General features: G+C 41.2%; 1 protein-coding gene across 4 annotated transcripts in view; it reads left to right on the top strand.

Moving 5' to 3' along the window:
• The first annotated feature begins 343 nt into the window (after window positions 1–343).
• CDH17 (cadherin 17) overlaps window positions 344–13,997 on the top strand; it is an 86,216-nt gene continuing 72,562 nt past the window's right edge. Inside the window, exons 1-2 of one of the 4 annotated variants that reach the window (XM_044928532.1) lie at window positions 387–504; window positions 3,696–3,831. The gene's annotated coding sequence lies outside the window, so the exon portion shown is untranslated. Of the gene's footprint in view, window positions 505–3,695; window positions 3,832–9,363; window positions 9,517–13,997 lie in introns of those variants that run through there. The other 3 variants (XM_006076287.3, XM_006076285.3, XM_006076286.4) reach the window with 3 other exon arrangements.

Raw genomic sequence — 13,997 nt, 5'->3', positions numbered from 1 at the left:
GGAGCCATGTGATACCCCAGTAATGGAGAGGATGTTCAGTTATTGGGGGAAGGGGCTTCCCAGGTGGCTCATCGATAAAGAATCCACCTGCCAAGCAGGAGATTGTGGTTGGATCCCTGGGTCAGGAAGATCCCCTGGAGAAGGAAGTGGCAACCCATTCTGTACTCTTGCATGGAAAAGCCCATGGACAGAGGAGCCTAGCCTGCTGCTGTCCAGGAGGTTGCAAAAGAATCAGACAAGACTGAGTGACTAAACAACGAACAATATGTAAAAAACCCAGGAAGTCAGGGATAATTGATTGACTGCTGGGGCAAAGTGCACCTGGCCGCGTGTCTAATTCTTTGAACAATATTGGCTTCTGGGCTGGGCTGGTCTGAGCTGAACTCCAGTAAAGCTAACCACTTCCTCATTAGCTCTGAGACAGGGTGACCTTCTTCCAGACCAGCTGAGAGAGAGACTGGATCCAAGTTGGCCAGGTGATGCTCTCCTTCCACGCCGAGAAAGGTCAGGGGGATGTCTAAGAGGATACCAGCTGGGGAGGAGATCTGGGTGGAACGTGCTCTAGGGGGTAAAGTAGTTGGTGTTATCTGGGAATGGAAATGACACCAGGGCAGGTTTCGAGGCCAGGGCAGGATTCCCAGGGAAGGAGCTCTCAGAAAAGGTGGGGCAAAGGGACAGCTGGTGGGAATGATGTCGGGGTGGGAGTGTGGATGTTTGGGCTGTGGTCTGTGAGCTGATGTGTAAGCTGCCTCTGATTCTGGTACCTGGTGGATAAGTAGAGCCGCATAGGAAAGGCACCCTGCAGCCTATTAAAGGCTCTCAGCCCTGGGTAGCTATGAAGTGCTCTGATATATATATATATATATTTTTTTAATTCACACCTGGATTCAAGCCTTGGTGAGTCTATTTTTATCTTCTTTTTTTCTCGGTTTCTTTATTTGCAAAGTAATACAAATAATGACCTCACAGCATTGTTGTGAGGGTAATACGCTGAGACCAGTTAGGAAAGTGCCTGACAAAGGGCAGGCCTTGGATCGGTGAGTCTCAAGCTCAGCTGAGCCTTTGGTACCAAGGAGAACATAGAGATGGCTGTTGTCAGATCATCAAACGCCAATCCAATTAGAATCACTTTGCTTCTGTGCAGCCAGGGTTAAGAAGTACTAAAAATTAATTGTTTTCGGAAAGCTCAGAGGATAGAAAGAGTGGTGGTTTTTGGTTAACTTTTAGTCAAGTCCTGTGTTGTTAACTGATTAGTTTTCTTTTGTATAAAGTGGTAACTTGGAGAAGGTACAGCCACCTCTGGCTTGTAAATCAATCCTATTGGATATAGTGCTTGTTCTAGGCAATCCCCTTTGCTTCTCATGCTTAGCAGCAGAACTGGGAAGATATGGGAGTAAAACAGTCTCTTTGGAGCCTTGCCTCTGGGACTCACCGGACAAGATCACAGGGTTTAAAATAGGGGCACAGTTTGAGTGAGACTCCAATAGTTTAATCAAAGACGGTCTGGGGCCTCCCCCATGCTTTGTGAGGGGACCTGGCATTACCTGAGCACTCATTGGTGATCCTCAAGAATCTTTCCCCAGTGGCTTTCCTCTTTCCTCCTCCTTCAGGCTTCTCCTGAAGAACAGCAAAGTGGATCTCAGGTGTGAGATTTCATTCCTGGGTTTTCTCATGTAGCAACTGGAAAATTTCAGGCTTAAGAAGACAGAGCTTTTCCAGAAATTCTCCTGCATTATTATTGTGTGCGTACGTGACCCTAGGCTTAATATTACCCAGAGCCGGAAGACCAAAGGAAGAAAAAAATTTCTCTTTTTTTTCCGAGTTACTAGATTTGGTCATGTCGAAAGAAAGTAGACTTCCCTTTTTGGGGGGCAGTGAATTCAAAGAGTTTCTCTAGTGCTGAACTGACTGACCTGAAGCGCTAGGAGGGAGACGGAAAGGCCTGTGGTCACCTGGTCCTCTTTTCCTTCCTTCTTTGCTCAGGGCAGAGAACTTTCAAGAATGGAAATGTTCTTATATACACTTTTGAAAGTAAAACACAGAAGATGAGATCAAATAATAAGTAAAATAAGCAAAACAAATACATTTAGGTGAGACTATCATGATTAAAATCCCTCAAATCATCTATGATAATAGAACACAATGAATTTGTTCTGAAGTTCTTTGTTTGAGGTAACTGGAAATGTTTAAACCTATGTCTTGTATTTCATATCAGGGTGAGTTTGGCTGCAGGAATTACCTCTTCCTTTTTTTGGTAACAGCTTTACTGAGATAAAAATTAATGTACATAAAAGTTACCAATTTAAAGTACAGAACTCAATAGTTGTTTTTAGTATATTTACAGAATCCTGCAACCGTCACTGCAATGAATTTTAGAACATTTTCATCACTACGAAAAGAAACCCCATATCCTTTAACATAAACTTCTAACCCCATCGACCCACTGCCTGACCTCAGGCAACCCTGAATCTACTTTCTAGCTCTATGAACTTGCCTGTTCTGGGCATTTCACATGAATGGAGTCATACAGTGTTTGGCCTTTTTTGTCTGGCTACTTTTACTTCATCTATGTTGTAGCATATGCCAGCTCTCCATTGCTTTTTGTGGCTAAAGAATACCCTATTACCTGGATACACCACATTTTGTTTATCCGTTTGTTGGTTGAGTGGACATTTCGTTGTTTTCACTTTTAGTTATTATGCATAATGCTGCCGTGACCACTCATGCACCGATTTTTATGTGGACATATGTCATTTTTTTCTTAGATACATACCTAAGAATGACATTGCTAGGTCAGATGGTTTAAGTTTTTGAGGAAATTTCCAGATTTTTTTTTCCAAAGTGACTTTATCATTTACATTCCCACTGAGTATATACAAAGATTCTGATTTCTCTATATACTCTCCAATACTTGCTATTATATGTCCTTTTTGTTATAGTTATCTTAATGAGTATAAAGTAGTACCTTACTATGGATTTGATTTACATCATGCTTATGCCTAATGATGTTGACCATCTTTTCATGTGTTTGTTAGCTATTTGAATACCTTCTTTAATAATATCTGTTCTTATCCTTTGTCTATTTCTGATGGATTTTAATCTAGTTATTTTTGAATTCTAAGAGTTTTTTTTAAATGTGTTCTAGCTACAGCTCCCTCCTCAGATATGTGGTTTACTCTCATCCTGTGGGTGGCCTTTCCACTGTAAAAAAATAAAATTATTTTTATTTATTTGCTGCACTGGGTCTATGTTGCAGCATGTGGAATCTGATTATAGTTGCAGCATGCAAGCTCTTAGTTGTGGAATGTGGGGTCTGATTCCCTGACCAGGGATTGAACTTGGGCCCCCTGCACTGGGAGTGGGAAGCCTTAGCCACTGGACCACCAGAGAAGTCCCCCACTTTTAATAGTGTTCTTTGAAGCACAAATTCTTAACTTTGATGAAGTCCAATTTGTTTTTCTATTGTTGTTTGTGCTTTTGCTGTTATGTCTAAGAAACCATTGCCAAATCCAAAGACATTCAGATTTACCACTGTTTTCTTCTGAGAGTTTTATAGAGTCCCTAATTTCAGGTCTTTAATCCACTCTGAGTTCATTTTTCTGGATGGTATGATATAGGAGTTTTGACTTCATTCCTTTGCATGTGGGTATGCAGTTATTTCATCACCATGTGTTGAAAATACTATTCTTCTCCAGGAAATACTTCTTAAGGACAACATTTTCAGAGGCGATTCCAATGTTTTGTTTTCCCATGAGAAACTCATAAGTAGAGAAGGCAATCCAGAGTTCACTGAGCCCTCGTGTCCAAGTCACAGAGTCCTTCCTAGGCAAGGTGGGTGATTCCCAGGCGTATTCACTGCCAGCCTCCTATTTGTACGCATGACAGGAATTACCAATCAATCACAGCACCCTGGCTAAGGCTTGGTGACTACCAAGGCTAACATGAAGGGGTAGTGTTCCAAGAGGCTCAGTTTGGGAGAGAGTGAAATGGTGAGGTTAATTTCGGATATGTTGAGTTTGTAGTGCATTTGGGACATATAAAGGGAGCTTTGGCAATAATTGGTTGGTGTAAAAAGACTGAAACCCAAGCCAGGGGAGGGATCTATGCTGAGAGACCTGAGACTTTGCTGTACAGATGGGAACAGATCCAACCTTCTAGAATGAGTGATAAGGCGAGATAACCCGGCATTGACCCAAGGAGTCTGGTGAGGCTACAAATGGAACTGCCAGAGACTGGCTCGAGAAGTAGAAAAGAAATCAGAACAATATTCGCAAATAAACTAAGGATAAAGGGCAGTTCAGGGAAGGCTATTGATAGTGTCACATGTTGTGAGAGATCTGGTAAAGTGCAGCGTTTCTGATTATCAAACGGGGTTGTTATCGCCTTTGGGAGTGCAGCTTCCATGGGATACTGGAGGTGGAAATAAGATGCAATAGTCTGAGCATTGAACTGGATGTGAGAGAAGACCAATGCTGGTGAAATCTGGTAAGAGATACAGAGATCAGACTCAGAAAAGCAACAAGATTATTGTAATTTCTTGGAATTAAGAAAAAAATTTGAGGTCAAATGAAATGTTCAGTAGACTGTGAAAAAAATGTCTGAGGCAAGATAAGCATCTTTGTGTTTGCCAGATTCAGTCTACATGGATGACATCAACTCAACCTCAGTGTTGTCTGAGACAGGTCCTGCAGAAATGGTGGGGGAAAATTATTATCAAGGACAGACCTTGTTAAAGAATATTTACTCACAGATAGAGCACAGAATCACTAAGCTGTGTTTCTCAGAAAAGGGTCCATGTGATTACTTGCATCAGGAATCCAGAGGGGTTTAAAAAAATATTGATCCCTGGGATGCATCCGTGACCTCCTGAGTCAGGATCTCATCATAGGAGGCCCAGTTTTAATAAACTGCCCATAGTTAGAAAGTTCTAGAAAGCATTTGTCCAATCTATGTCTGATGTGGATACTTACTAACCATTCCAGTCATAGGGTTCTCCAGAAGTTTCCTGATAGGGGTAACTGGAGCCAGATTAAGGACCTAGTGCCTATTAGGACCAACTGCCTACTAGGCAATTGTCAGAAGTAACCCTCTATAGATGGAGTTAAAATATTCCTGAAATAAACAAATGCAAACCGGATCCACTTCTGTCAAAATTGAAAACAGGGAAAAAACTTTTCGTTAGCTTCAAACTGTCTTTTTTGAATATTTTTAGGATGAGCACAAGTCATAGCTAAGATTTTGAAACTTCATTATGTATGGTTCAGTGTTTTTTACTTGGCGTTAGTGTTTTGTTTTAATATCTAAGTCTTAAATCACTTAGTAATTCCTTAGAGTGTTCTGGTCTGGGAAATTGCCTGAAACAATAACGTGAAAAACAATAAAAAGCCCAAACTCAAGGACAAGAATAAGGACAATGTGAGAGTGGGGGCTATGTTGCTTACATTTATCAGAAAATGGACACTGCCTTGGCTGGTGAAAGGAATTAGAGAAAATTCTGCTTTGGTCTAAAACATTCACCAGCAGAAAATTAGTTTCAAGTCATTCCACTAAATAAATGTGGAATAAAAGATGTAAAACATAGCCTTGAGAGGATCCAAAATCATTCACGTATCTGGGTTCCCATTAGCCTTGGTTGGGCCTGCATGCAATCCTGACTATTTGGAGTTATTGAATTAAATAACTCAAAAGAGTTTTATTCTAAAAAGTATTTACTGAGAATTTCCTAGTGGGCTAGCACTCCCACTGCTGAGGGCCCAGGTTCAATCCTTGGTCTGGGAACTAAGATCCTGCAAACTGCATGGCTTGGTCAAAAAACAAATAAATAAAATAATAAGAATTTATTCAGTGCTAATGGAAGACAGTTTCTGCCACCAGTAACATGAGTAAGACAGATATTAAGTAATTAAAAGTATTATTATGTATATGTATTATATAACTCCTATTAGATGAGGCTCTATGTTGATAGATGCATGATAAAATGTTCTTAAAATACATGATATGTAGTGCAAATAAAGTCCAAGTTAAAGTGCAAGTGAATGAAAAATGGAAAAACTTAGCATTCATAAATTTATTTTGAGCTTTAAATAATAAGAATATTAGAAATGTAACATTCTTTGAAATTTAAGAACCATTTCAAATTTTCATCAAGCTTTTTTTTAAATTTAAATTTATTTATTTCAATGGAGGCTAATTACTTTTCATCAAACTTTTGTCTGGGAGGCTATCCAAACTTTATTCCTTGCTAACTAGCTAAGTAGCACAGTCCATAGATCAAACACTGCTTATGTATTTTCTATGGCTAATGTTGGAGGAATGGTTGCTGCTGCTGCTGCTGCTATGTCAAAAAAACACTATTAATATTAATTGTTAATATGTTCTAATACCATGAAGCTGTTAGTCAGAAGTATTTATCCTAACTTTTCCAATTGTTCACTTGTTTCCATCATATAAACAATTTATATCTACTTTGCTCTGATAAAAGGAATTAGTAATCTTTATCAACAACCTAGATAGCATATTCAAAAGCAGACATTACTTTGCCAACAAAGATTCAACTAGTCAAGGCTATGGTTTTTCCTGTGGTCATGTATGGATGTGAGAGTTGGACTGTGAAGAAGGCTGAGCACCGAAGAATTGATGCTTTTGAACTGTGGTGTTGGAGTAGACTCTTGAGAGTCCCTTGGACTGCAAGGAGATCCAACCAGTCCATTCTGAAGGAGATCAGCCCTGGGATTTCTTTGGAAGGAATGATGCTGAAGCTGAAACTCCAGTACTTTGGCCACCTCATGTGAAGAGTTGACTCATTGGAAAAGACTCTGATGCTGGGAGGGATAGGGGGCAGGAGGAGAAGGGGACAACAGAGGATGAGATGGCTGGATGGCATCACTGACTCGATGGACATGAGTCTGGGTGAACTCCGGGAGTTGGTGATGGACAGGGAGGCCTGGCATGCTGCGATTCATGGGGTTGCAAAGAGTCGGACACGACTGAGCGACTGATCTGATCTGATCTGATCGATTAAAATTTCCTTATTATTACTGTCAGTGTTAAACTATTGAACTGGAAATGCCTCATTTTTACATAAGAATGGGTTCCTAAAATGCAAAGGTGTTCACCCTGAAACACAGGGCAGAATTTAATCTAGAATTATAAATCCAGATAACTTTAATCTAGAAGTGTAAATCCAGATAATTTTATAACTTATAAATTTAATGTATGAATAGTGAACACACAGCTCTGAAAACTATGCTAACCTATTATCATGGAGAGCACAAGAGAAGCCTTTATAATACAGAGATGTAATTACCTGTTAATTTCTCTGATGGGTGGTTTTGGCCTTTTTAGAATTTAATCAATCTGACTTGAGAAGCTGCTGCTGCTACTGTTGCTGCTAAGTCGCTTCAGTCGTGTCCGACTCTGTGCGACCCCATAGACGGCAGCCCACCAGGCTCCCCTGTCTCTGGGATTCTCCAGGCAAGAACACTGGAGTGGGTTGCCATTTCCTTCTCTAATGCATGCAAGTGAAAAGTGAAAGTGAAGTCACTCAGTCGTGTCCGACTCTCAGCCTACCAGGTTCCTCCATCCATAGGATTTTCCAGGCAAGAGTACTGGAGTGGGGTGCCATTACCTTCTCCGGACTTAAGAAGCTAGGAACCTAGAACATAAAATATATAAAGGGAAGCCCACTTTAGGAACCTGGCTATCTCCCATCAGGAACTGGGTCACACAAATGGATTTCTTCCTAAATGGAACCAGAAGAAAAACAAATTGGCAAATTCAACAGCTGTGGTGGTGAATAGGTTAGGCTTTGAATCAGACAGACCAAGGCTGGAGTCCTGATTCTATAATTTTGATCATTGCTAAGAATCAGTGATTAAAAGTGGTACATATATACACATTCTTTTGAAGAAAAGCTTATAGATTTAAACGTACTTTTTGCATACATTATTAAAAAGTACCACAAGTTTCTGAAGAAGAAGCAAAGTCTGAGCAACACCTTGAAATTTTTGTCATTGATTCAGGAAGTAAAACATACAAGTGAAAGTTCTTTGATCTTGTGGAATAAGGTCATTTGATTTGGTTCACAGGAGGGCAGAGGTGTTAAGAGTGTGAGAGTTGCTTAGCCTCACTGACCTCATTTTTCTAAATGTAGCTATGTTGTGAAACAAAGGAAGAAGGATCCATGCTGGGCCTGCCGGTCCACCGAGCATGCTGACTGCTGACCCACAACCAGGTGATTTCACTTCAGGGTCCCCAAGACAAGTGAGGCTTAGTCTTCTCAAGGGGATCGAGAAGGAAGAAGCCCATCTAGACAGTGGGCTGTGCTCTTGTGCTTTGACTGTACTAGATGCACACTAGAGACAGATGGAGAATGCAATGCAGCTCAGGAGAGGCCCAGAAATGAGTATCAGAATGACAATCACATTTGACATAAAAGCGACCTTGATTCACATCTTTAGTGTAGGTTTCCAGAGTGACTGAGGGGTGGGAATGAGGAATCCGTCAAAAAGAGCCCTTGACTTTAGAAAAGGCCATAGGCTTTTATTGTTTAATCGGAAACCTCATTTTGAGTGGAAAAAGTGGTAACTTGTTCTTAGTAAGTCCAATCTCAGACAGTGAGAAAAAGGACTTGATTTGTGTTTTGGGGGAAGGCTACTGCTGGCTGTTTCATGCAGACTTTGAAGAGGACCCTTGGGCTTCAGAAGCGGGTGCTGTCAGATTGCACCCTGGGTTGCACTGTCTGAATCATTTCCCCCGTCTCTTGTGCCTGGTTATCAGTGAACTGAGTCACTGCTCAGACATGACATCCTGTACTGGTCTGTGTTTAAGACGGAATCTACACAAATATCTGTTAATTATTCTTCTGTGCCAAGTGGTGGGAAAGAGGACTTCCTCTCTGGCTCACTGGGTAAAGAATCTACCTACAATGCAGGAGACACAGGAGGTGCGAGTTCAATCCTTGAGTCAGGAAGATCCCCTGGAGAAGGAAATGGAAACCCCCTCCAGTCTTCTTGCCTGGGAAATCCCATGGACAGAGGAGCCTGGGGGGCTACAGTCCACGGAGTCGCCAAGAGTTGAAAACGACTGAGCGACTAAGCGCACAAGGGTTGGGAGAGCAAAATATGGAGGAAGCTCAGAGATGTCAGGGAACTCACACTCTACAGACAGTTGAATACACAGAAAGTTTTTCCATGCTAACTTCCTCTTGTCTTCTATTTTATTTAACCTACATTCTGATATTCAGAAACTTGTTCTGAGATGTATTAGATGTGAACGAACTGCTTTTGGTACAAACACATTTCTTTCCTGGATTACAATTCCATTTATGACATCTGATGAAAATCAATAAAACCAGTCGATGGTTAATGTTTGACTGAAGGAGAAGGGAGAGGCTGGGGAAGCAGAGCCATGCACTGGGTGTGGCCTCAGGGGAAGACACTCCAGTCCCAGCAAGGGTCCCAGCAGCTGAATGGAAGAAAATAACCTTTAACCACCATTTTTGTTACTTACAGAAAGGTAAGCTTTGGTATGTCTTAACTATGCTGATAATGTATTTCTTTAAGGAGAGCAGAATAGATGGCGAAGGGGCTTACTTAAGTTGCTGGATAAAAGTATTCCTTGAGGGGTGCTGGGTAGCATTTGCTGGGAAGAAAAGTTTATTCCTAGTGTAATAAGTTATGCTTCTGGAGCATAATTTCTTTTGCAGGTTCTTTCGATTAGTCTATATCTTCTATAAATCCATTTCATGAAGTGGTTTGGGTTAAGTCAAGCTTGGGAGTAGATTTAAAGGAAAGCATAATGCTTTGGATGTTTACGTGTGGATCACACCCATTCCTTTCAAATAAAATATTAGAAAGTGCCCAGCCCTGAGAGGACCTGGGACTCTCATACTCTAGAAATCAGGGCCAGAATCTCATTTTCACAATGTGTCATTTCTCAGAGGTGATCTTTAAAAACTGTGCATTTTATTTACTTCTTAGACAGCGAGATTCAATTTAGGATTCATAGGACTGCCTGGGACAGAGCAGAGAAAAGGAAATGCATAGGAGGAAAAAAAGTCCTTTGTTTAAAGTAGTGGAATAGGAATTGAAAACAGAGAGACAGATCTGCCTTCCCAATTGGGAAAGCAAGGTTGGTGAGTGTATCGGTCAGGTTCTGGTCCTTCTTTCGGCCACGTCGGTGGGTGTAATATCAGCTAACGAGTGATTATTTTGAGATATCAAGACATGTACAGCTTGTCAGTATCTTCAAAGGTCCAGTCCCTGTCTTTGTCCCAGTTTTTTATTCATTGTGAGTGACTTTGAAACAGATGCCCTCTGGGCTGGCAGACGCCAAGCAGCAGACAGGCAATGCATTCTCTAACATTTTCTTGTCTTTCTGTTTCTTCAAAAACTCAGATAGCAAGAGAGGAATAATTTGAAAGAAGAAGAAAGCATATGTTTCGATGACATGGAAAATGGATGGCATTCACCCCTCACCAGGAAATGAAATGAGTTTTGCTGAGTGAGGGTTTATCATGGACTATAGAGTATATAGTTTATGAGTCTTCAGGGTTGGGCAGATGGGTTAGGCCAGTTTCACCATTTACCAGCCAGCGGACACCGAGCAGATTGCTTAAGCTCCCTGTACCTTAAATTCCTCACCTACAGAATGGAGATACCTGCCCACCAAGTCGTTGTGAGAATAAGTTAAAAATTAGATCAGCACGTCAAGAACTCAGTACGTAGTCTGGCACCCAATAGACGTTTAATGAATGTTAACTACTTTCCATGAGAAAAGATGTTGACTCTACCTTTTAAGTAGGTGATGCAAGTCAGACTGAGAAGTTGCTCTTTCAATACCTAGGGAAAGAAACCAACAGTAATTTTGCAGTAACTACATCTACCATTATGCAAGGGAGAAACTGGTTCTATGCCAAAGAAGTGGGGTCCCAAAATATGAGATAATGAGAAAACACTTGAGTTTTGCTTCTTTTTAAAATGAAGCATTTTAAAGCACGTCTGATGTTTCACATATATCTTGGGTGAGAAGGGGGTGTGGTGTCCTTTGAGACTTGCTGAGATGTCCCCTGGGAAAAGTCATTGCTGTCGTTCAGGATGAAGATTGCATTTCCAGTACCTCTTCCCTTCTTTCATAAAAGGCAAAATATACCCCGGCAACAACTCGACTTGCTGTTCGTTTGTCAAAGGAACTCTCTAGAAAGGAGAGTGGGGTCCCCCTTTTCTTTCCGGTCAAGAGAGGCGACTCTGCTCAGGAGGAAAGCTGAACACCGTTGTGCTCCTTTCTCTGAAGGCTGACAAGTGCCTTTATGGCTGTTAGTTTACACTGGTAGAGACATACAGGTTTATTTGTTGGCATGAAGTTGTATTCCTTCAGAAATCCCTGGTGTCGAATTTAGCAGGGGCTAGTTGTTCTGTGTTCTCCTCCGTGATTAAACAAGAAAAGAGGTACTGAAGTTTGTTAGGGGAATATCAATCTACTTAGTTGTTACTTGTGAGAACAAACAAGGATGTTTATTTAGGTATAAGAAATGTTAAGTTAGCAAAAGCAGATACTCACCCAGTGGTTGAGGTTTAAACTCTTGTACACTCAAGCTGAGCTTTTCACTTATGCGTGTGTAACAGACCAAGCTGTCCATGGTTATTGTGTATGCGACACAAATAAAACCTAATTTGTCTTAATATTCTGTAAGACTGACATTGAATTCTCTCGTCCATGATATTCTGAATCAATGATTTCTTACGGCATTTTAATTATTTTAAAGCATAGGACTTGTGTTTCTGAGTGAGAGGCAGAGAAATCGGAAGGGTAGACTTGTGCCCTTAGGGAATGTTAAACTCAGGATGAGCACGTCTTCCTCACGCAGAGGGTTCCATGCTTGGTCTCTGCGATCAGACTGGTGCTCCTTCCTCAACCTCGCTGAGCTGTTCTGCCCTGTAGGATGACAACAGGTCCTGCCTTATGGAAACGTTGTGAAACTAGATGAAATAAGTCATCCAAAGTACATAACTTAGTAAATGTTCAGTAAATGCTAGCTTTTTTTTCTTTTTAAAGGTTTCAATGATAAAAAACCAACTCATGAATGAGTTTTCATAGTGGTAAAGCACCCTTTACGAAGATAGAATTAAATTTATTTTCCCCTTATTCTCTTGCCCATCCCAGTTGTCAATTACAACTTAATTACAGAATCAGAAAGTTAGCCTGCCACACTTGAGGAGGACTGCACATTTTTGTTTTTAGAGCCCTTGTCTGAAGGTCACCTTGTACATGAGCTAGTATTGTAGCAAGTCTTTTGTTTTGTTTTAAATCTCAGTGTTTTGTTTTAAACCATATGTGAAAGTTAAAGTGTTAGTCACTCAGTCATGTCTGACTCTGCGACCCCATGGACTGTAGCCTGCCAGGCTCCTCTGTCCTTGGAATTCTCCAGGCAAGAGTACTGGAGTGGGTTGCCATTCCCTTCTTCAGGGAATCTTCCTGACCCAGGGATCGAACCTGGGTCTCCTGCAATGCAGGCAGATTCTTTACTGTCTATTCACCAGGGAAGCCCTTAAATCATATGGGATGGTATCTAATTTAGATTTACCTCACATTGAATTTCTAAGGCCAGAATGTATTATCTTGACAAAGTATTCACCTGTGCACTTCTTAATACACAAAGAAATGTTGTATAAAGCATGAAGAAACACTTTGTCAAAAATAATTAAGATGCTTTTTTGAGAAATATTGATTTCTACTCTCCTTTTGGTGGCTCAGCCAGTAAAGAATCTGCCTGCAATGCAGGAGACCCCCTGCAGCATTGGAGACCCAGGTTCGATCCCTGGGTTGAGAAGATCCCCTGGAGAAGGAAATGGCAACCCACTCCAGTATTCTTGCCTGGAGAATTCCATGGACAGAGGAGCCTGGTGGGCTACAGTCCATGGGGTCACAAGAGTTGGACACCACTGAGCAACTACGCAATGACAACAGTCCTCCTTTTAGGCTGGAAAAGACCCTTGTGATGTTGTTGTGCTAGATATGGAGGAAAGAAGTCCTATCTCTGCCTCAGGTTTCTGAGGTGGAAACCTAAACACCTTAGAGAACTCAACACTGTCGTCCTTACTGCCAATCTGCTTAAGTCGTCCAAGTACCATGGGGGCGGGTCGCCATCTGTGACCCCATGCGAGGGCCTCCCTTCCCTCTGACCTCCTCACCCCAGCTGCCCTTTCCCTAGCTCACTCTGGGGGGAGTGCTGGGTGGAGGTAAGTATGAGCACACTTCCTGAAATAGTCCTTAGAACTCATTATTACTTTCTTTAATAATTAGGTTTAAAATGTGTATTTAAGTCAATCAGAGAAATTTAACATATTTTAAGAGGAGCCCTCTAGCCTCTCATAAGACTGTATAACCAATTATTCACCTACTGATTAAGTAAAAAAAAATCACCCTCCATTTTGCATACGTGTAAATCCAGATTTTCGTATGCTGAAAGATGGGCATATTTCAATTGCAAAATTCAGTGAGAGAACAAAGTGCCTGCCTTTATGTGTGCATTGGGTGGGGAGAGGGCAAGCCACCCTTCCTTTTCCTTCTTTGGACCTTCCTTCCTCCTTTCTAATCAGCCTGAAGTGGAAGGCAGCAGCCCAGATTTTACACCTTCCTGTTTGTTTCTAGCTTATTATTAGCTGCTTTAATTTGGTCCTTAATTTGCCAAGAATGCAAATTGGTCAGATCCTCTTGTGATTTTTTTCTAAACCTTAAGTGATATAATGGGTGCCAGAGATTTGTGAGCAAGAAGACCACAAAGATGGGCATGATTGATCTGAACATTACTTGATGAACAATGTGAGCAAGTTTTAATCTGATTTTTATTCATATCTGGCTTTGCTGTCCAATTTATGCTGCTCTTAGCAATATACAATGCAGAGGTGAATTAAATGGCACACAGAATATTTGGCTCTATTATTTGGTCCTGATGGTGTTATGAATTCTAGTCACATTCTTTCCTTGGCCACATCACC

This window comes from Bubalus bubalis, chromosome 15 (assembly GCF_019923935.1).
Source record: "Bubalus bubalis isolate 160015118507 breed Murrah chromosome 15, NDDB_SH_1, whole genome shotgun sequence".
Lineage (NCBI taxonomy): Eukaryota > Metazoa > Chordata > Mammalia > Artiodactyla > Bovidae > Bubalus > Bubalus bubalis.
Note: the sequence above shows the minus strand (reverse complement) of the source record. Positions and strands in the feature narration are given on the sequence as shown.